The sequence below is a fragment of the Aphelocoma coerulescens genome, chromosome 2 (genome assembly GCF_041296385.1).
Source record: "Aphelocoma coerulescens isolate FSJ_1873_10779 chromosome 2, UR_Acoe_1.0, whole genome shotgun sequence".
NCBI classification, from domain to species: Eukaryota; Metazoa; Chordata; class Aves; order Passeriformes; family Corvidae; genus Aphelocoma; species Aphelocoma coerulescens.
The window spans coordinates 117219841-117244256 of record NC_091015.1 but is presented as its reverse complement, the minus strand read 5'-3'; the positions used below and the strand labels follow the sequence as shown (position 1 = coordinate 117244256).

At 39.6% G+C, this 24416-nt stretch overlaps 1 protein-coding gene and 2 long non-coding RNA genes across 16 annotated transcripts in view; 2 read left to right on the top strand and 1 right to left on the bottom strand.

Annotated features, from left to right (window-relative positions):
- DLGAP1 (DLG associated protein 1) overlaps positions 1–24416 on the bottom strand; it is a 254699-nt gene that overhangs the window by 30793 nt on the left and 199490 nt on the right. The gene's annotated exons all lie outside the window — the stretch shown is intronic.
- LOC138105009 (uncharacterized) overlaps positions 1–24416 on the top strand; it is a 43392-nt gene that overhangs the window by 9182 nt on the left and 9794 nt on the right. The window contains exon 1 of one of the 2 annotated variants that reach the window (XR_011148354.1): positions 24155–24338. The exons of the other annotated variant lie outside the window; for it this stretch is intronic. This is a non-coding gene — a long non-coding RNA (uncharacterized lncRNA). Of the gene's footprint in view, positions 1–24154; positions 24339–24416 lie in introns of those variants that run through there. 2 annotated transcript variants of the gene reach the window in all.
- LOC138105010 (uncharacterized) lies at positions 11905–23254 on the top strand. The gene is made up of 4 exons (XR_011148356.1): positions 11905–11972; positions 20271–20315; positions 20721–20907; positions 22863–23254. It is a non-coding gene; the product is annotated as an uncharacterized lncRNA (long non-coding RNA).

The following is a 24416-nucleotide window of genomic DNA, read 5'->3' as shown; positions in this document are numbered from 1 at the left end:
GGATCACAGGACACGTGAAAAATTTGGAGAAATCCTCACTTCACACACAGGGAACTTTCAATGGGTTTTGCACATGAAAGCTAGTTTAAATCACATAAGGAAGTGAATTTAAAGGGCTGTGTAATTTCCCTGATAAATATGTTCTTGGACATAGATCAAGGAGTGAAGTTCTGTACGGAAACCGATCAGACTGGAGAGTCAAGTCAAAGTAGTCTCGTGAATCATTAAAATTGTTTAGATACGGAGTTAATCAAAAAGATCTTTTTCTGAATAGTGAAAGTGCCTAAGAACGCTCAGTTTGACATAACACAGACTAGTTTCCACAGTATTCTCCACAGAGCACATGCTGCTGAAGCAGGTACACATTCCTCTCCTAGGGCATATGCAAGGTTTAATCCAGAAACTAGTTAAGTCATGCACAAGTATCCTCAGACAGCCAAAGCACTTCGAATAAGTCCTACTGTTTCCAGTAAATCAGTCCTCCAAGTTATGCTCTCCTTTTCCTTTTGATCTTTACCCTATTTCTATGGACTGCCTTCAGGTTACAGTTTAATCCCAAATACCTAGTGAAAAAAAAACACTTTCTCCAGATTAATTAAAAAAAAAAAAAAGCTATGTTTTTTGTCTTCCTAGCCAGTATTTCCAAACAACTAGCTCATGAGACAGGAATTTGGAACAGGGAGTGTCAACCACCCAGTTCAGAAGGAAGTCTAATGATAAAAAAAAAATAATCCCAGATTGCATAATAATAAAGGCTTGAATTTGAATGTTTCATTGTAAGAGTACTTCAGTTGTTTAAACATGCTCACTAGGGGAGATGAGCCCTCGGGAACAAACATCAGCATGCAAACACAAATTTTTAACTGAGTGAATGGGTGCTCAGGAGAACCCCAAGGCAGATTAGTATTTGTGAAGGGATCAAATTCATGTGGTGCTTTGAACAGTTTAAGTGATGAGACACATCAGTAATATCTTTCTAACTTGGCAGTCTCACATAAACTTGGTTAAGAAGATTAAATGAATGTGCAAATTTAAAATTAAGTAACATAATAGCCATTTCTTCTGAGAAGAAGCATGAACTCCACAGTTTGAAAGGACCAACAAAGGACACAACTTTCTCAGCACAAGAAAGATTTGGACCTGTTGGAGAGGGTCTAGAGGAGGGCCATGAAGATGATCAGTTGGTTGAAGCACCTCTCCTGTGAAGACAGGCTCAGAGCACTGGGGTTGTTTAGCCTGGAGAAGGCTCCAGGAAGGTCTCACTGTGGCCTTCCAGTATCTTAAGGGGCCTTATAAGAAGAAGGGAGAAGGACTTTTTATATGGGCAGATAGTGACGGGACAAAGGGCAGTGGTAACTGAAAGAGGGCAAGGTTAAATTAGATGCTAAGAAGAAATTTCCTCAAAGGGTGTTGAGGCACTGGAGGTTGCCCAGAGAAGCTGTGGATGCACCATCCCTGGAAGTGCTCAAGGGCAGGCTGGAGTTACCTGGTCTAGTGGGTGGCATCCCTGCCCATGGCAGGGGGCTTGGAATGAGATGATCTTTAAGATTGCTTTCAACCCAAACCATTCTAGGAGTCTGTGATTCTAACTTGCACACAAGTATTAGGATAAAAAGCAGGAATTCTGCCATGCTGCACAGATGGACCTCAGTCTTCTGATTTACTGTCTGTTATATGGGTGTGTTAGCAGTGGTGCCCTTGCACCTCACACAAGTGCCACACAAGACATGGATAGAGGCAGGTATCAGCAGACCTCAGTTTCAGTACTGCAGCCCCTGAGTTTAGAGGTGCAGTGTTTGATTTGGCTTGTTAGACTCAAATCATACAGTTATTTGCTTATCTTTTTGAGATTTGGGGGGAATGCTTGAAAGTAGGGTTTCAGATCCTGTATTGTTATTTTTACATGCAAAAAATTGGTATGAAAACAGGGTATGCATTATCTTAATAAAAAACTAAGCAGATGGCTTCTGAGGATGTAGAAATTTACTATTACAAAACTGAAGCAAAGATTTTTATAAGAAGTTTTAAACTGCCCAAGGGAATAATACCACAGTGAGTTATGGATGTCATTATCCCAAATGAGAACTACTGAAATCTAGATACCACACCATCAGGAATTCTGCCAAGGCCATGCTTTTTCCAGACCTCCCTCACCGCCAAGCTGATAACTTATTTGAAGAAAGCCTAAGCTTCACTGGCTTAGGAAACAGGCAAAAGATAAAACTAAAATCCTGCAGAAATTTATACAAAGTATTGAAACTATTTTTACGGCATGCAATAGCACCACAGATTTAATATCCCACATACTCGGTGGTTTAAAGCCATTGCTGGTGACCTTTTCATAAATCTGGACATTTTTGTTTGCAAGTAGGGTGCCTCCAGCTTCCCAGCTGGATACAGTGAAGGATCTCCTGAAGGTGAGACTAAATATGGCTCATCCTGCATCTCAGATGAATTGAGTTGGAAAATCTGCATGTGCATACCCAGTGGATGACAGGTGAATATTTCTCCAGCAGATTTTTTTCTCCTTTTAATTTCTTCTGCTGGAAGCTGCTGATGCCAGTCAGAAGCTTAATTGCTATCCCAGGGAAGCTGAATTATTGTGCAGAGAACAGGTGAGACAGCCAAAGGTATCTGCTAAATGCAGTTTATCACTAGGATATTATCACAAATTATGGATGCACAGACAAAATCCAGGGCATGTAGGCTTCCTAGGAGACTCACTTCATTCCTTGTACTACACAGCTGCTGCTGAACTTCTCTGTCTACAGAAATGACCAGTACATTACCAGCACAGAACTTAAGCAATTCAACTCCTGTGGCCCAGAAGTCAGGAGTCTATAAACAGCTGAATCTCTGGAAAAAAGATTTCACATTAAACTGAAAATTATCACCCAGAGTGGATCACTGATGGCTTGTAATACTTAACTCCCCAAACTTGTGAACTTTGCTGGTGTCAAGCAATTAGCACTTGGCTCTATCTATAGCTATATGCACACAGGTATCATATATACCTGCTGAAGTTCAGTCAGGCTGAGGAAGTCATAAGAGAAACTGTTTTGGTCTTCCCCTAAACTTTGACTACCAACAAAGCATCTGGAAAAACACCCCTAAGATCTGCAAGGATAAGGATGTGAGTCTGTTCAGGACAGATTCTCTCCATTGATTTGAAGATTCAAACTGCTTTAATACAGTCATGGTAGAAGGTCTCTGACACAGAATATCAACCTCTACATGCAGTGAAACATGCTGAAGGAAAAGAAAAAAAAACCAGTACAGCAGAATGGTCTTTTTTAGTTAGCTCGTGAATTATTTACCATCTCTTTTCACATGTACAGCATTTTTTTCTGAGAAAAAACACTGCTTGATCTGTTGCTTAAAATAAGTCCTGCAAACCATTCAAATGCTTTTTGCACTTTATCAAAACTCTATTTCCCGCATATTGGAGCAGTAATGGAAAACATGAAACATTATAATTTTAGATAAAAATAGGGTACTTAAAAGTATTTTATGTTTCAGAACTTATATGTCATAAAAATCACCATGGTTAGAAATTAATAAGCTTTCTGAATATCAGTACTTTAATTTTGTAAAAGGCATTTACGGAAAACAAAAGAAATGTTGTGATATATGGTAGTTTATCCCTCTTAGATCAAGAATGTGCAACAGTAAATAAATGTAATAATATTCAGCTTAATGAAATCAAACTCTTTTCCCATATATTTTCCAGGAAGCAACTTCACTGGCACTTTGATAGAATACTTTGTTATGTGTTCCTGCAGCACTCTCTAATTCCATAATTTGCATCTTTTCCCCTTGGCAGTAACGTTGATAAAACAAAATGGGCGGGGTTTTTTTTAATGTGGAGTTGTGCTAACCGAATACAGACACATATATGTAAACAGATCTTTAAATGAAAACACGGTGCAAGAACCAAACCCCAGATTTTCAGAAACACAGGGGGTTGAACTCTCTGCAAGTACCTAGTCACTGTAGTTAGATGTACTTAAAAAATTTCAAATTTGAGCATGTTCTGGAAAACTCATCACTTATTTTTTTGCCTAACGAATGATGAATGTAAAGACTTTGTCTACAATTGCACATTGCAAGTTCCTGGTGCTAACAATTTGAAAACCTGTTTCTTGTTTACATTTCTAAATTGGATCTGGATTCTTGAAAACCTCACCCAAACTGTGAATATAAAACCTGATTTCCAGACTATATCAGTAGCTCTTTCAACATGCCAGAAGTGAGTGTGCCATAGTGGAGCCCACACTTCCCACTGTGTTGGGGCATGTCACCGCAGGTGTTACTTCTTGAAATTACCGTGTAATAGTAGTAACAACTGGTGTGGACACATTAATATACTCTTGTATATATGCTCTTCCTTCAGTTGCAGAAGGAATAGTTAACATCTGAGGAGCCAGGAGGCTTAAACCCTATCAAACATGGAGATACATCAAGGCAGAGGTGTGGTCAGAACCAAGCCCACATGTAAGCAAAGATCTCCTGTTCTTTACTGAAGCAAGTACTGTGTGATGTGCCCTCCTTCACAGTTTGTTAAGAAGACCTGCATTTTGTCCTTCCTGAGCCTCTGCTGCCAATATCTCATCCTTCTATGGTGGCAGACTGATGATAAAGCAAGTTTAGCAGTCAGTCATTTTAGGAGAAGCTTGTCACAAATTTGATTGAGAAATTGCAAGTTGAAATTGTATAGTTCTTGTCACAGGAGGTTGGACTAGAGAATAATTAGGCTTCTCCCCTTCTGAATCCCTGAATCTCAAAACCCAGCCTGTGAACCTAGAGGAGACTAAAGCAAGCCAGTTATCTCTGAGTAATCTGATCATGTAGTGTTTAAGTTAGCTAGGTATTTATGTTGCATCACTCTTTTCAACATTATGGCAAGGATTTTCTTTTAAGCTCTTCACTGCAGCTAACTTTCAGAAGGCAACACTTGGCTGGGGTATTGACATTTCAACGTGTAATTTCTGTATAAAAAAAAATGTCTATAAAAAATGTTCCCTCACCATGGTGATTTTTATGACATATAAGTTCTGAAACATAAAATACTTTTAAGTACCCTATTTTTATCTAAAATTATAAAAAATGTTCCCTCTTCCTTAATCTGGAAATATACCTTCTTTGTTTGCTGCTGATGTTAGCAACAAAACAAGTTTCTACTGGTTTTTACTCCCAGTGGTTTTCTGAATACTTAATAAACTCTAGGTAGGGTAAGCAGAATTCTGTATTATTCATACATTGGTATCAAGCTGGTCTCACAGAATTTGATTAGTGATGCATCTAAATTGGCTTAGAAATTAATTACTTTAAATTGCTGCAAACCCACCCCTGATGTGGACACATTTAGAAGTGAATATAACTGTTAATGTCTTTTTTAAAATTTAAATGAAAATGAAGGAAATAAGAGTGATTCTTTAAAATAATTTATTGCAATTAACTGCATCAGTTCAATGATTTTAAAGTGATTTCCTTTTATGCCATGGTGTGCAAACAAGCTGTACATTGTCATCAGTTACATCCATTTGAATCCAGTGAAAACTGTGTAAGTATCATTTAACCCAGTAAGAATTTGTGAAGTTTAATTTTCTGGGCCATAATCAGTTTTCAGTGTTGCTGTATTTGAGATCAGTTGTGCCTGCATGGTTTGCTTACTTTTATAGCTGGGACTTTTTTAAAGTTACATTAAACCAGAGAACACAATTCCTAATGTGTTATTATTAATGAACTTTTCAAAGCTGACCCACATTGGGGAAGTTCTGCACTATGAGACAGCTGTGTATATATATATATACACACATACATATATTGGACAGTTATATTCCTCCAGTCATTAGAGGACTGGTACACACAGCAAATACAGAAATGTAGGTACACCAGTTTTGCATGCTATTCAACCCCAAGGTTGTTCAGAAGATTTTAAGCAATCAAGAAAATCATTGCTCTGATACAGACTCTTCAAATGCATTTAATACAGCCTATACAAGGTGGGATTTACTATTTTTGGTACAGAAGCCACCTACTTTCATTAATCAAACTACTTATTGATGCTGCTGAGTATAGGTTGTGATTGCTCACAGCAGAAAGCACTTTGTCACCTGATCCAGCAACTAACTCAAATTTCTGTAAACTCTTAAAAAGAAAGTATATGTTTAAGTTTTTTTTCCTCAGTACCTGGTGCCATCAAGGCGTTACTTCTTTGACTGTCTCAAAAGTCAGCATTTAAGTTTTGAGAATCTTGTTTTATGCTGTTTGATAGAGTGTTTTAAATAGTTTGGCTAAGAGTTAAAAGTTATTCAAATGACAGTGATGATGAAGCGCTGCCATATTTTAATCAGATAGATGTTGGGAAGAAACTGTACAAATGCCAAAGACAAGAAAATAAAAGCCAGTATCAACTAAAAGAAGAATGTGATTGACAAAAACAATAGGAACAACTTTTTAGCTACTATGAAGTGTCATGAAGCACCACAAGAATTGATTTAAACCATTTTACTGTGAATTTCAGTGTAACACTATGGGGTCAAAATACCTCTGCGGGTATAACAGCACACTATGTTACTGCCATAGACAAATACTTACGAACATAACTGTAGAAAACCAGGTTTCAGGAAGAAAAGTATCATGTGCCTATTGAGCAAGAACATCTGTTCAGACAGGGAAGTACTGACTTGTTTTTAAGCAGACAGTACTGCATTTTTCAGCACACTTATCACTTTTGGGGTGTTCCAATTCAAGCAGGAATGTCTAAAACAAGCAAGTTATGCTCGTGTATTTCCTAAAAAATCCAAATCAAAAGCAAAAGCAAGAGCTACTTGCAGCAGCAAGAAGGGAGGGAAGAAGGAAAATTACAGCTAAGTCTGTGCTCCAGGCTGAACAGTGACTTGTCACCTGAGAGAGAAAATTATGCCCCAGCTCAAAAGTTCTGCCTCTGCTGATAAGGTTATCAGATGACCTGCAAAAAGTCACCTGTCAGGGCAGATCCTCTAGCACTGTGGGGGAAAATCCAATCCCATCTCAAATGAGGAGGAAATGTAGACAAGATGTTTACCCAAGAAATTATACTTATCTTTGGCCTAATTTCAGGTAAAAGAGCAAAACAGAGGCTTGAGAATGTCAGCACTTTTCTTGAATTAACTTGAAAAAAATTGAATTGTTTGGTGAACAACGTGTATGAAAAATATGTTTGAAATACATATTTGGTGTTGAGAGGAATTAAAATCTACACCAAACTCTGGTTTCTATCCTTTCATTTTACATTCAAATAAACAAGTCACATCCTTGCTCAGTGACAGGTCTGAGGTCAACATGAGTGACCTCGTCTTTTCAGCTATTTGCTCGTTTTTATGACAAGAGTCCTATTTAATAATGCAACAAGTCAGCTGAAAATACTCTTAGTGTGAAAAATTCCTAATAAATTCCTAATGATCAGCCCAAGTGACCTGAGCACAAAAATACTGACATCTTATTTACAGCCATTATAGTGTACAGATAAGACAAGTTCAATAAATCTGAGCACAAAAATCACTTATTGTTGGGAGTCCTGAATTAGCACCCAGAAGACATTTAGATAAAGAAAGACTGTAGCCCTGGCATGCATGAAAGAGGACAGACCAGTCTTGTGTAACTTTTAAGCAAGGTTTGAGTGAAAGACATTGTAATTTCTTTCCATGTATTTCTCCATTTATTAAAGAAATGCCTGTAATACAGGTCTTGAGGAAATTCAGATTCACAGTTTGTAGGAGGTGTCAGACACAAACTCCCATATCTTCCTTGGAGACACTAACTGCATGCCTGGTAATAGTCTAACAGCCTTTCTTCCTTGTTTTTTGTTAATTTCTTTTTTATTAAAAAGAGAAATCAGTCTAGTAGAGGCAGAAAATTTAAAAGTTGCCATCATGATCCTGAAACCCTGAATTTGTGCCATATCATTCCAGTGGTAAAAATCATGGGTTTATTTTACATAATTTCCAGAGGGACAAGAAGCATTGTCACAGTATAGAACCACAAGAATAAACTTTTCTTTCTCCAAACCACTCATTTTATTTTCCACTTGCAGTTTACTTTAGCAAGAGATTTTGGAATTCGTGCTCATCATTAGCACCTCCCTTTTCTCTAACCCCTAGACAGCAAAATAATTTTAGCATTTCTCACCTTTACTGAAACGTAAAAAAATGAATAATGCATTTTGTAGTGACTTAGCTTAAAGATAAACCCAGACCTTCTGGGCTGGCTAAGTTAAAAAGTGGACCCAGGACACCTACTTGAGACACAAGAAGAGAAAGCAGACAAGCCCAAACAAATTTTGACACTTCGAATTATTTAGACCTTTTGAGTCTTTAGACTACATAAATGCTTTCTGATGATCACAAGGCAAATAGAAAATCTTTGCAAACTGAATCCTACTAATCCATACAATTTCACATGCACGTAGCTATTACTCCAGACCTCTCCGTGCAAGGAATGCAGGAAAGATCACATTTATAACCAAAGCTCCAAGTCTTGAGTTTTCTCCCTACGGTTTCCTGCCCCAGCCTGAAGCTTCCTCTTCTTAGTCATTCCTTTAATAAGAGCCTTTAATCACACCCACATATTACCCCAATAGACTTGGTGTTTATTTTGGATTGGAAATCCATTTCTGAGACTTTACTGGGTAAACCCAAATCTCTGACTGAAGATGCTACCACAGGCTTACAGGATGTGAAAGAAAGGGGAAGAAATCAAGTCTGGATCCTCTTGTCCAAATTGGTCAGTTAAAAATAACTAACTAACTAACTAAATAAATGCACTAATACAAATAGCTGCAAATGTTGGTCAAAACCAAGGATACTGAGCAGAGCAACTCTCAACCTGGTTCAACTCAGGCTGTTTCATTCATCTCTGCTTTGCTTGAAAACCTTTCCATGACCTCAATTTCTGTTTGCATGGATGTTTGAAGAATGTCTGTCTTAACACCAGCACCTTTATCTGCCTGGTTAACATGTGGTTATTCATTATTTGTTATTCTCACCAAATTACAGAGTCTGAGCAGCATCACTGTCAAATGCCAATCACTGAGCACAAAAAACCAAATAATTAAAATGGACAGATGATGAATAATCCACAGGCCAGGGTCTGCTTTTCCTAAACTGTTAACAAATGAAAACCAAATACGTGTGCAATAACGAGGACTGTTCACAACCAACTTGGGAACTGGAAAAATAATTAAAATCCAACATTAACCTCAGTTCCAGTGAGTACATCAGTCAGCTCTTTTCACTAACAATATTAATATCATTTACTTTTTATCACAGGAGATGTAAGAGGATACACAGAGTGTGCATAGCTGTAGGTCACAGCAGCTCATCCACGGCTGCACTGCACCCAGCTGAGAGAACGGGTTGAGGCTAGTTGGACGCTTTCCAGAAGAGCTATTACTCTGGAGTAATTATGCATTTTGGAAGTGGTTTAAACTGAATCACTATACCCCCATTTTTTATTTGAGATTAAGGGTATCCAGATGAAGAACTATTGTGGAATAACCACAGTGCTTTTGGAGAATTTCCAGAGTTAGAGAGACTTTACTGCAGAGAAATACAGCACATTGAGCCAGCAGTCTTCTCCTACAGCCTTTGTTTTCTTCAGAGTCTGTCAAGGGTCAGGCAGGTCTGACTCCCTTCAGCTTTTAAAGACTAAAAAGGGCAATATTCAGGATACTTTGTCTGAGTGACTTGGGCAATGAAAAAAAATCCAGCAGCAAAGTATGTGCATGAACTTGTTTCTATCTAAGATTTCTCAAGGCACAGACTCCCCTACCCGTGCAATGATTAGAAAAAGCATGAACAAATATATTTTAATAATTTAAAAGGCAGTTTATTACACATACAATGCCATTCTTTTGTGTCTAAAACTGCTGTTTAATTCATGTACACCAGGAGTGAAATATACTCAAAAAAGTGAAGAGCAGCTTTCTTAGCAGCTTTCCTGAATTTAGCGCTTAGGCCTGTGGGTGAGTCATATTTTTCTTGTTATCCCATTCAGTTGAATTTTCTATACATGTGTTGAATGTGCTATGTATTAACAGCCAAGTAGGCCACCACAGCAGTTTTCTTTGAGACTGGGAACCTGCTGATCTGACCTGCTTATCAAGAGAAAAATGTCATCTCAACAGGACAAGATTGTTACACATTTCTCCTCCTTATTTTCTTCTTGTGAGCAATTTTTTAACCCCCTAGAGCCAAGTAAAAAGTCACCGGTCTAGGATTTTTCCCCCCTTTTTCTTATTTTCTGTATTTTTTACATAATTCAAAAAAACAGAAACACTTATCTTTATATAAAAGTTTAAAATCTGAAGATGGAAAAGCATGCCCTTAATGCTCTTTATATATGCCTGTGTGAAATCACTTTGTGTCTAGTTTTAAGCACATTAAGTGGAATTTAGACTCTTATAAGGCAAAACAAATATCTCTATTTATGAACAGCCCTGTAATGATAAAAGAAAAAGTGCAAAACCTTTCAGGACAGAAATAATTTCAAACCTTGTCATGTTTATACAACCAAATGGAAGTGGTTTCTGTTGGGCACAGAATCACAGAATCATGAAGGTTGGAGAAGGTCTTCAAGGCCATCAAGTCCAACCCTCAACAGAATACCACCCATTTAAACCATATCATGAAGTGCCACATTTGCTTGGTTTTTGAACGCTTCCAGGGACGGTGACTCCACCACTTCCCTAGGGAGCCTGTTCCATTGCTTAGCACGTTAAGAGTCCTTCAGGATGGAAAGCACTATTCACTGTAATTAAAGTTAGCATTACAGTTTGTGTCCTAAGCTGCTCTGAAATGTTCCAGAGCCTTCTTTTCCTCACTTCCACTTTTACAAGTTAAAAGTAAGACCTCCTAGATTATGGTACTAGCCTCACTAAGGAGAGCTGAACACACAATACTTCCCTCCCCATTATAAATGACATGTTGTCAAAAGAAAAATTGGGTTAAAAAGGCTATATGTCACATTCTTCAGACTGCTGTGTGCCACTTGGTCAAGAACTGAGCTTCCCATGACTTTCCACAGCCTGCCATGTGTGAAATGCATCCTACGTGACAATTTTAACATCAGTTGCGTCATTAACACATGTTCCTGACTGCACAGTGTTTTCTTCACTTTCCTGGATGAGGCAGAGGCTGGATGAATTGTTACTGTGCACAGGCAGTTTTCTAATAAAAACAATATGGCATTATTGTTCTTGGAAGCGTGTTTGGAAAATCTTACCCCCCGTTGTATAACGTGCATCAGGGTGACAGGTGGGCGAGGCTCTGCGTGTGGGGCAAGGAAGAGGAGCCCACAAGTACAATAAATACCTGTGTGCTTGTACTTGCCTGAACACATAAATACAGTCACCTATGAGCACACATACAAAGCTGTGTTCCTCTTCAACTCTGCCTTGGAGTTTTGCTTTTCTTCTCATCTTGCATGATGCAACAAAATTCAAGGTATACTTTTCTCCTGAGCTTTGATTTGTATCTTGGGGTTTTTTAATGGGATGCTCCTTTTGGGTAGCATTCTCAGCTTCCTCAGCTGGAGGGATTACTTGGTCTATCCACAGCTTTCATGTTAAGCCCCAAAGTATCTTGTAACACTGACTATGCAGACTCAAATCCCAATACTAAATGAAAACACATAGAACTCGCAGTAATAAAAAGGCTAAAACCTCATAACTGAAATGCTGTGGGAAATGAGCAGAAGAGCTTCAAAGGCCTGGCCAGTGTCCTGGTCCTTTCTAGATGAGGATGAAGCTGCCCAGGTGATGCTTTCCTACAGGTGAACTAGGTAAACACCACAGGTTAAAGAGGTTAGTGTTCCCAGCATGAACTGGTTTGGATCCAAATGCAACTTAGTTCCCTTCCAGTTCTTCACTTCACAGAACAGCATGTGGAGATATATGTTTTTTTCTTGAAACAGTTTTCTTCAGCTTTAAGGTAAGTGTACATGCATGCACATCTATTTTTATAAAGGTGTTACTGGGATATGGAGAGAATTATAGCCTAATAGCACCAGATGTCCTACAGCTTTTTGTCAAAGACAAAAACCCTGCAGCTCAGTTGCTCACTATGGGCTAAAAAAAAATTCTGCTTATGAGCAAAATAATGCACATTATTTCACTGCTCATTCTAACACCAGCCCTATAATTACTGGATTCTCAACTATCTTCCACATTCCCCTTGAGCTATGAATTACAAGTTTTCAGCATATTGGATACTAATACTGTGGCATGATTAGATTACCATTTGCACAGGTTGCCAAAGCAGAAGAATAGCTCATCTAAGTATGAATAGGTTCATCTGCTTGAAGAGAATTTTCTTTACCTTTCAGACTAATCATCTGTGTCTAACACAGGGTAAAAAGAACACAAATTATTTTCAGGCTAGCTTCTCTTAGAAAATAAAATTATCTCCTAGTTTTTATATCCCAGTGTTTGAAGGCATGCAGACTTGTGGGTTTTGTCTGGCTGCTTGGAGGAAAGCAGTTTGCAGAGTGCAGATACAGACCTGTTTTCTGTTGTAGATGGAATCCATTAGTCACCAAGGAGGCTAGAGCATAATGGAAAGTAGCCATTTTGTGTTCATTTTAGTGCACAGCCTTGGAGGGGAGAAACACACAAATCCATGTAATTTTTGATGTGCTACTGAATAGAATTTAAAGACTATAAATATTTTATCAGTCGGTTATGGGTTAAAAAGGTAATTTGTACAGAGTAGATATTTCCCTCTGGAATTCACAAAAACATAACAGCTTTGAATCTGAAATAAGGACCAGCATTTGAAGATATTTGTTATTTGTAGACTATTTGTTAAGTGAGCATTTAACTGTATGTTCAGAAACACTCAGATCACCAGCATGCCAGGAACTCCTGTTCCAGTGCCCCCAAGCAGCTGTAACCCAGACTAAGGGGCAGCACCTCTCACAGCTCTCTTGTGCTGCCAGAACGGCAGGTGAAGCAGGCAGGTGAGTGCACTCTACTGTCCATTCAAATAAACAGGTAATAGATCACATGCAACACACTTGTTTTTTGTGTCAGCTGACACACTGCATATGGCAGCTTTGGTAACTCACCAGCTCCACTTGCCCACTGTCGATGGGACCCTGGTTTTGCTAAAATGCATTCACGTCCTTGCCCTACACCATGGGATAAAGCACACAGACCCACACATTGCCTTCCCAGCTCTTCACATCTTACAAAGGCTTTTGGTGGATGCAAAATGCCAGAGAAATCAGTGAGAACTCATAGGAACTTCTATCAGTGGGCCTGTGTGGGCCACCCCTTGTGTTTGCAAACGAAATTCCTGCCACACATTTGTGGCCTGCTTGGCACTCTTCTTGCCCGTGTTTTAACTCTCTGGTTTATGATCTTATTATTTTCATATGGTCTCCAGACCATCTGCAAACCACCATTACCTTATGATAGTTCTCTGCAGTGATTACATTAAAACCTTGTTAAAAAGGCAAATCTAAACAACTTTGGAGATGCCCAAGGAGAACACAGATTTCTTCTTGACATACATCATTATGTAGTTAAAGAACATTCTATGAAACACAAGGATATTTATTATTCAACAGATTACACTCTGTCACAGCTCAAGCTAGTCTGGGAAAAAAAAAAGGAAGCATTATTTAATTAATGATGGTTTTCAAATTACATCCAGCTAGACAATAGCTGCCTTCTCAGTTTTTGTTAGCCCATATGTGGCCGTGTGAGCACTGCTCACAGAAATACTACTCCCTGCTCCCTTGCTCACACATTGTTTTCCTGACTTTGTCCTGACTGTTCCTGGACAGTGTTCCATTCCAACAAGCATCTAGGCAAACAGAAACATGCTTCCTGTAGGAAAATAAGCCCTTTATCTTGGGGTGTCCTCATCTCTCTCTGTCTGCAGGACAAACACTCACTGTGTTTTCTACTGTGGCCTCTCTCCAAGCTTTCTGCCCCTTCCCCAGCCCGACCTCACATTGCAGCCTTGTAGATGCTCTTTCTGAGCCTCACTGCCTTCCCCAAACGGGTGTGCTTACAGCTGAACTCCTCCTTTCCTACAAACTCTCCATATTTTTGCTTTGGAGTTCAATGTGTCGTTCATTCACCGACCTCTTGTGCATGTGCTGTTGTGCTTTCTATAGCAGGACAGTAAATATCACCCTCTTTGTCCAGAAGGATAAGATCCCTACGTGCCTACTCACTGCATAGAGTATGCACAAAATGCCTGAAGTTTTCCAACATGCTGTTTGTGTCCTGTTGCAGTACTGTCTGAAAATCTCAGTTATGACTTGGCTCCTGTGTGCTAAGCAGTTCCAATCTGGATAATTTCAGTTCCTTGCTGCAAAAGGAAATCCTAAACAAACACAAAGCACACTCACAATCCACTTAGCAAATATATCCAGAAAACAAAAAGAGGAAAAATCTGGGAGAACCTGTATAAATGGCTATAAATACCTGGAAACCACAGGCACTCTGTCAAGTAACTTATCCCACCCTCCTTACAAGAGCTGTATTTGAAGGGGATGAACTACCCTTTGGCAATGTCTGCCTCCCTCCCTGTACTGAACATCAGGCCCAGATGGCTAATTTTGGATGGCCAATTAGGCAAGAGGAATCCCAATGTTAAACAACTTCAGCATGTTGCTGCACAAAGTTGCCCCTGTTTATATTTAGTCTTTTTTCTCCATTTTTGTTGAGCTCTGAGATGAAAATCTGGAGACAAAGAGATACTATTCTACCCGCAGAGTTTATCTGTCTCAGATGCATTGCTTGTCTATACATAGAAGAGCTCCACTTTGCTGTTTGTGTAGTGCTGTGCAATGGAAATCAGCAGTTTGTAGACAGCTCTTTCTAAGATCAGGAGAACAAATGCTTGTTTCTTTTCCCTCTGATTTCCTCTGAGTTAACAATAGATATTGACCTTACAGAATTGCTGTAGTACATTGTGAATTATGTATGAAATGCAATTTCCCTGTCTGCTGTGGACATGTTTGACTGTGCTGTTTGCAGCACTCATCATCAGAGGGCTTGCAGTGTTCCCAGAGACACAGCTACGGCACCTGAATTCACCATAAATAAACTGTCAATTTTCAATTAAAATAAAATTCTTTTTCATTCCTTAATATCCAAATTCTTAAAAGCAATCAGCTTCTCATAACTCCTATCTCACCTCCTAACACAGTTTAAAACCTTTTCATAGAATCATGGAATTTTTAAGGTTAGAAAACACCTCTGAGATCATCACTTCCAACCATTAACCCAGCACTGCCAAGTCCATTACTAAATCGTATACCCAAATGCCACATCCACATATCTTCTGAACACTTCCAGGGATGGGAATTCCACCACTTCCTTGGGCAGCCTATTCCAATGCCTGACTACTCTTTATGGGGAGAAATTTTTCCTAATGTCTAATATAAACTTCCCCTGGCACAACTTGTGGCCATCTCCTCTTATCCTGTCCCTTACTGCTTGGGAGATGATCCTCATTATAACCTCCTTTCAGGCGTTTGTAAAGAGCAATAAGGTCTCCCCTGAGCCTCCTTTTTCCCAGGCTAAGCAATCCCAGCTCCCTCAGCTCCTCCTCATAAGAGTTATGCTCTAAAAGTATGTTCTATTCACCCAAGGGTTCACCATGACCTTATAGTGAAGTGCAGTGTTAGGTAAACAGAATGCCAAAGAATGGAATGGAATAGAATAGAATAGAATAGAATAGAATAGAATAGAATAGAATATTTTGGTTGGAAAGGTCCTACAACAATCTAGTCCAACTGCCTTTCCACTTCAGGGCTGACAAGAAGTTAAAGCAAATTATTGAGGGCGTTGCCCAAATGTCTCAAACACTGACAGGGATGGGACATCAACCACCTTCCTAGGATGCCTGGTAAAAAAACCAAACCACAGTCAAAGGAGATTCAAAAGCATGGGCAGATGCCTCACTAGCACGCCTTGAGTCTAGAAATCAACAATGATGATAGCCTGTCTATTCTTTTTTCCAGCAAAACTCACTTCAGTAAAAATCTTCTGGATTACATCAAATGAGTGATCTCAGATAAGAGGTCCCATACAGAGAAAATATAACTTTCATGGGTAGTCTGGCTTGTGCTGGTTTCCTGGTCAGCATGTTTCTTGTGCCCTCCAATTTGATCATTAGAGATCCTCTGTGAGGTTTATGCATGAGGCTGTTCTCAGAGACTAAGGCAAATCAAAAAGAACCAGCTGATTTCTCAGTGGGCACACATATTTTTAAAAAATCGAATCAGAATATTTCTCCATAGTTGGGTCATTAAGAAGGTGGAATATAAGCACATTTTTATGGCATTAATAATTTTTCCTTCCTTTTGTTACATCCACTTTTAAAGTGTGTAATCAGTGTTTTTTCCTCATCCTACTTTTATTATCATGCTAAGAAAAATGCCAGTGTAACAATGTAAAATAAATGGAACCACTTATTAATATACAAAAGCTACAGAAGAGGGCTGAATTACTGAAGCTATTGTGAGGAAATTTCAGCCAGGTGTTTTTTTTCTCTCCTCTGGTGCAAACCTCCTTAACAACGCACAGTGTGTACACCAGGAATGTAGGTTTTGGTCCTGGATGCGTAATGGGGTAGGAGTGCAGCAGGAGCCCCTGGCAACATAGGAACAGCATCCACTCCCATGGCTGCTTTTCTGACACTGAAACTTTTTTGGGGAGCACAATCTACACTCATGCTTGAGCTAGTGACATAAGTAGAGGCAGAAAATGTACACAAGCTACCTTTAACTGATGAGCGCACGAGTAAATTGGACAAGCACTCAAGTACAGCAAGGAGATTTGCGTCAGTATTTCATTTTGCTGATGCAAGGGTTGTCCTGTAAATTGCACCCAAAAGCAAGCAGAGTTGGTTGGGAATGTTTACTTGTGAAAATGAATCATAAAATGGATTATTAAAATGCACCAAATCCTGAGTTCCTTGTGGGCATGTGTGATTTGTACTCACAGAAACTGCAGGAGCCTTCTTTTTTCCTGCTTTCAAGTAATTAAGAGTGAAATTGTTCAGCCATTTGCATGCAATGGATTTGCTGTTCCCTCACACTGCTGTGTCCTGTTATACATTACACATCCAAGGATTACATATTTTATACACTTTTGATCTTGTGGTGGAAATAAATTTTACAAGCCAGCCAAACTTCTCTTAACCACGTATACATCTGCTGTCTCCCTGAAGCTTGCTGACAGTTAATTGCCTTCACATCTCCTGTAGCTGCACAAGAGGTACTGTTCCCAGTGCCCTTGCAAGGTTACAGCCAGCTCCCACCCCACATGACTAAATCAAAGCATTCCAAAAAACCAAAGGGACAGTCAAGTCTTTGGAATTTCAAAGCAAACATTTTCTGTATGTCTGGTGCTTCAACTCTTGCCAAGTCATTTCTCCTAGGAATCATGTGTTTCGTTTAGCACACCAGCCCAACTTCTGACTCCCTTTTCACTGACAGAGCAGAGGGTTTGATTCTGGCCTGACATACACCTGGATAAATCCACCAAGGTCAACAGAACTACACAGGTATAAATTGAAAAGAAATAGATCCAGATTTGTGCCTGTGTACAGATATGTCATGTGGTAAGAAAGCACTGTGATTTTTCCAGCACATCCATAGCTACACTGACCAGCCATGAGCAGGTGCTTTTCTGGGAATGGGGGGTTAATGTGGCAGCACACTAGGCAGCTTGTGATGCACAACACACTGCTATCCCTCTGAGGACCACTCAGTGTTGCCCTATACATAGGGTGATCTGATATGGGACTGTGCCACACTGCAAGGCAGAGTTGCCAGCTTTGTGCCACTTCACAGACTCAGGGCTGTGTGGCTGCCATCAGAAGGTCAGATCTGACACTGAAAGGGTTAAATTAGCAGGTCCAGACCCAACACTGGGCTTCACTCACCATAAAACCTAAGGACAGGTATCATTTCCCAGCTTAACTCCTACAAGAAAGAGCAGCTTTCTCTCTCTCTCACACACACATGCTGGTCCCTCACACTTTCCCTTCTGTCTTTCCTCTATTCATGCCCACTCCAAGTTTCTTTAAACTGCAATTGGCCATGTCCCCAGCTCTGAGGGAACCCTGTGTCAGGGCAATCCCTGGGAATCTCTCCTATCTAAGGAAACAGAGAGTAGCTAAATTGCCAAAGAACTGACTAGAGATATGGTTATTTCTTTATAGCAGAATCCCCTTTTACCAGCAACTGTGTTTAAGGACTTGACACAATACACATGCTTAACACAATACATATGCTTACACACTGGTGCTTCTGTATTTTATTTCCTGCCAAATAAGATGCTGTATTTCTGAATATTGTGATCCCTCTCTGTGTCTCACTGGAACTTTGGACCTTAGCCTGTGGGCTTGCTACCCTCAACCTCGGAGAGCCCAAATGTGTAGGCACCATTTGAACAAATTTCCCCCCAAATTTCATTTTTTTACTCTCTCTTCATGTACATGTGGCTCTTATTCACATGCAAAAGCTCTGTGCCTAACGACACACAGCCCTACAGTAAATGTAAAGAGGACTGCTTCGTTCCTTAAGGTTTCCAGTGTCCTCTCTCTGCCTTGAGTGCTGTCCCACAATCTAGTTTGCTTTAAAGAATAGCCCTCAAAATACTTTTCAGGAACTTGGTTAATCTGGTATTACTCATGCTTCTAATATTACAAGGAAGACCTTGAATGACATTTAGCTAGCAGGCAGTGTGTAGCTATGGACATAATTATTTCTGAGGTAAGACCTTGAGCTGAACGTGCATATGGTTTACATTTGTTTTTTAAGAGAAGCCCCTAATGAAGCACATTCCCTATCCCACAAGGCATATTAGTCTGCAAAAATGGTGGCGATGAAGTCTTACCATTAATAATTAAATTTTTGTTGCTACCACAGTGGCAATCATTAGGCAATTACCTTTTGTCTTTGGAGCTTTTTGTTCAGATCGGTTTGTAAATAGATCCTTGCTTTCGTGAGCCAGATACATTAAAAATAAAAAAAGAAAAATAGCAAGATACCTCCTGTTCCAGAAGATGCCAAGGACTTCTTCAAATATAATGGGTTCTGCCCCGAGTGCCATAGGCATTTTGTTCATTTTCCTTGATGTATTTATCAACATGCAGAAAGCAATATCTATTACTTTACTACTTTCAAAATTAGTAAGAGAATTTCTGAGGAAGTATATAAACTCTGAATTGATGCAAGGTTATCACTGTCAAATACGTGAAGCTACTGGGATCACTTCTGTGCTTAACGAGTTGCAGTTGGTGAGTCTTGTTCAGAGTGTGTGTCCTAACAACCACCTGCACAGCTCAGTGTTGTGACCTCATGCACAAGTGACCCAGACAGGGGAGGCACAGCTCAGGCACAGGTGTTTTTGGGATATTCTTCATACTGTCACCAAAGGGGAAACTGTGGATGGACTTAGTGGCTGCTGCTGGTCAGGTGTCCTCAACAGAGGCAGTTGTTGACCTGCTGATGCTGTGTCTTCCTTCAATGGAAACATCCCTAGAGAGTCTTGCTTCCCAGGATCCCAGGTGAGCCAGGGCTCACCAGCTCCCATGCAAATGCTTGGAGCTCATACAGTTTAGACCCTGACCTTGCCTCAACACCCTCCCTCCATATGCATGCCAAAATGCAGCTATGAGAACTGGAAGTTTGAAGATATGATGTTTGGTTTTTGCTGCAAGTTTTCTGACATCAGTAACATTTTTGAGGTGCTGTTGCTTTTTGCATTCTTTTTGCTTGCTCCTAAAATCACATTTTTTTTTGTGGAAAAGAAGAAAGAAGAGTCTCTATAGTTTGGATCATAGAAGGCTGTGAGTATGAAACTGTATTAAGAAGAAGCTTGGGCTAAAATTGTTTGTAACCAATAATGAACATAGTCACCTCTTTTAGTATTCACAAAGCTTGGAAAAAGTTTTTTGGTATTTTTTGTTATGCAGCATCATTCTAAAACACCTCTTAGGGAACTAGGTCAGATTTTAGCACTTGTTAAGCAACTCACTTCAACTGTATTTTAGCATATTCAGTGTTGACGGTTTGTGGCTGTGCAATTTTCATCACACCTGGCTCTTACTGTTTATTTCTTAATGGAAACTTTAGTGAAGTGCCTGAAAAAACAATCTGAATATCTGAGAAATGAAAAGTTCTCTTTGAACTTCCTATGAAAAATACCTGTGAAGAGGGAAGGATACTATTCAAAGAGACTTTATGTTACTTTTCAGAGAAAAATTGCATGGGGGAGTTGGATTTACAAGTCCTATTGCCAGGTGAGAATTAAAAAAAAATGGAATGCTGTAGCACTTATTCCTAAACAGTGGAATTCAACAGCAAAGTTAAATATAAAATAAATCCAACAGGATTACAGAAGGGCACAGTAACCCTGTCCCTGCAGTGACCCATGTAATAGCTCTGTGCTGGTGCTTGTGATGACATGTCAGCAATCCCACGTTAAATGTACTTTGAAGGCACATTAGCTTCTCCTCTTTGTGTGTCTGGAGGTTTCCTTCACTCCTTTATGAACACATTTCAGCATCTTTTACCCTCTTCCCCTTACCCCACATTATCCGAGAACAGCATTACGTTGTTCTCTCCTGACCTTCCTCCTCAGCTGACTGCTGCAGTGGGGAAAGTATTTTGAGATACCAGCTAGTTTTTTTCTCTTCTGTTTTTAGCAGAAATTCCTTCACAGCAGCTTGTTTGAAGTAGCTGCTGTGTGCAAGTGCTTTTACAGCCATGTTTGCTTTAATGCTGGCAAACACTAACACAGCTAACACTGTCTTCCTGAGACACGGATGCAGAAGACACAGACAGCCCTAGAGCAGGGATGAGTAGGGCTCAAGGAGCAGGTCTGTGTGCCAGGTAAATACCACCTGGGGTGAGGAAAATCAAATTTTCTTGGTGAACTGTGGGATGGATGGATACGGTGGGATTTTTAACATCTCATTTGACACTCATGAAGTTACATTTTACAGAGTATTTTATATGGGTCCTTGTCACTTTGTTTCAAGTAGCTCTTCCAGAAAATTAATTGTAAAATTCTAGGTTTGAGAGAGCTTGGAACACCACAGCTGCTTCACAGATGTTGTGGGTAGGCAGAGGGAGCCCGTCTGAATGAAAAACCCACAGGTTTCTTATTTTGCGTCCACAATTAAAACCTCCAAGTTTGAAGGCTGGCAAGGGTGAGGGCAATTTTTCCATGAGAAACATAGCAGATGAAGCCTGTTTCCCCCTGGATTATTTCTTTTTCACTTCAGCCCTTCCTCTCTCCATAATCTCCACTTCCCTGTTCTTTTACCTCTTTTGAATTTCTCCAGGTCCCTCACAACCCATGTGAAATGTGGCTAATTAGATAAATAAGAAAAAGGAGTTTTATTAAAATCCACCAGCTCATGCTATGTGCAAATAAAAAAAAAAAGGTACATTTCTCTTGCATGTGTAGCTACTTTCTTTGTGCATACACTTTTCATTTACACAAAACCTTTTCAATGCCTGCATTTGTTTTTCTTGCTGGATAATAACACAAAGTTATTCCTTGTGTCTCAAACTATTCCCTTTCACCATGTGCTAACTTATACAATAGGAAAATGGCCACAGCCGTGTAGAAAGCAATAATAGAAATTATCCATTATTCCTCAGAATCCCATTTGTATTTCCAATCTTTACATTTTATTAAAAAAATCCCAAAGCCCTGGTCCTGGAATTAAATTAATATTCCTGTAATGAATCAATTGCAGCTGAACTGTTTGAAACTCAAAATATAAGTAGAGAGAAATTCCTTTTTAACCCATCATTTTTGTTAGGTATGCACCATACTTCCAGATTTGGAGTTGATGCTGCATACAAATGACAGTGAATAGTCTGGGGTATTTTAAACCAGGGAAAAACTTCATAACTGATGAACACAACTTAAAGTGTATCCTTACAGAAGTCATGTATGGTTGATCCCAGATTTTCTGGGGGCCTCTGATGTGCAGAGAGAAATTCCTCCTTTTCTCTTTTTCTTTTTCCTCTTTTCTTTTAATATTTTAAAATCTGAATCTTCCAAACCTCTGCTCTAAACTAGCAAAATCAACGAGAACAATTAATGGGGGAAAAAAATAAAGCTTATATTCCATTTTACTAATTCAAAAGAGAAAAGATCTCACACTGTGGAACTACTTTAATTTTTGTATTGGGTATCACAGTAACAAAACACGTAAAAGCAAGGTTAAATGAGAAATGAACATGCTCGTAGTTCTGAACAATTCACTAAATATTTCAGAAAAGAGAAGCCCTCACAGTATCAAGCAGGGCCTGTAACACCCTGGTATTACAGCCTCTCTTTTTTTAGGTCTGGAAAGCATAAAAGCAGAGTAATATTTCTTTTGGGAGACTCTGTGTAGCATAGGTTGTGTGGGAGTTTTCTGAAAGTTTGCCCTGATAAATGATTTACTGGGACAGTAGAAAGATCAAGAAAGCACTGAGCTGGCCTCTCAAGACAAATTACTTCCTTCACCCACTCCTTGAAATCCTTTAAAAACTTACTGTAATGATTAATTTTCCAGAATTCTAAAAACTGTTGAAGTCCAGGGCCTATGACTATCTCATATCTCTCCTGGGATAAAGACACTTCATGGTCTTGGACTGAATCCTGCCTGGTGCATCCACATGGTTACTCTGGGTATCCATTTGTTTTACTTGTTACCTGAATTTTCCTACAGAGTCATTGGGGTTTCGATATTTTATAATGCTGCATGTTTTACTACTAAACAAAACACAAAAGAGTGTTTTGCCCTCCTTCTTTATATTTGTTTCATGAAAATTGTTTGTTTCAGTCATAGTAGAGACAAAATTGGACTCACAGGGAGGACAGAAGAGGCAAGTGGGAAGATAATAAAGGCAGAGAAGAGAGAAAAGGGAGATGGAAAGAAAAGTCTGCACATACTTAAGGGGCTCCACTGCTTTTCTGGGGTACTGGTGCCTCACTGGACCCATAAGGAGTTTTGCAATACACATAATAAAGAAATGATGGTAGGAGACACATGTAGAAGAATAATTAAGGACAACGAGAAAAAAAATACAGGAATAATTGTGCCTTGTTAGAGGTATGATAATAAACAATGATATGTATTTCTGGTGATAATGATCCTGCAGTTCACTCTCTCCACTTATTCCAACTCCCCCAACAGTGCCACTACTGTCTAATATGGCATATTTATGCAAAAAATGAGTGAGAAAATGAGATTCCATTATAAAAGCATCAGGTATAATAAGCAAAGCTATGGAAAATAACCTGTTCTGCTTCTGCACCTGTTATTTCCAATGGTTTCCACCACCCACCCATAAACATTAAACATTTGACAAACATTACTAAGTCTCATATTCTCTTGATTTTACTGAAGGAGAAACTAAGGTAGAGAAAAACTTGTCTACCAAGCAGCTGGGTTAGGCACTGGGCCAGCCTGCAGTCACATGCTTTAACTATTTCTGATGCTTTTACATAGAATATTATTAATTACTGGCAATTTGTAGTAGGCAAACCCGTATGAAGTTGTTATTAGCAGTGTGTGAACACAGGGAGAAGACCTCCCCAGAGGAGCTCCCAAACACTCACAGTTTTAATAGCCATTAGAAACTCACATTGGCAACAAAGATCTTTTAAAACATTGCTCCCGTACTAATCTTGATGATGGCAGATGATTAGTCAGCAAACCCAAGCTCGGGGACTGCTTACTGAGCAAGGAAAATCTCGTATCCACACTGCGGCTGTGACTGCAGGCTGGAGTGCCTCGCAGTGCTTACAAAAGCAACTACAAAAATATTTTCGAGACCTTTAGCAGACTCTTGCAGGACAGCTAATCCACCTACCACTACTGGGCTGATCAACTCTCAAAACCGGGGAGGAGAAAAGGTGCTGGTGATGCAGACACTGCCAGCGGGGCACTCAAAGGTCAGGCTTTCATTCCCTATTTAGCAGTAATTTGGTATGTAAAGGCTGCACAGCCTTTGAAGCTCAGTGCTGCTGTTTTTAAAGGCTCCCATCAACCAGCCCATAGTGTAACTGAAGCAGAAACAGCAGTGTAATAGCAGACACAGTATTTATTCTTCTTGCAGAGTCTGCAGTTCTCTGACACGTCTGCTTGACTCTCCTTTCATGGCGGGCAAACCTCCCGTCAGGAACCAGTTAACAGGGACAGAGAGGAGCAGCACTGACAAGCAACAGCTTTGGAGGAAGGCAGTCGTGTATTTAAAAAAGAAAAACCACCACGAAGAAGCCCACAAAAAAGCCACATTATTTATTTTTCTGGGAGGTGAGTGGGAAGAGTTTCAAAGCATGGCTGTTATGCTATTTTGGCACAAAATGCACTTTTCCAAATTCAAATCTTCCA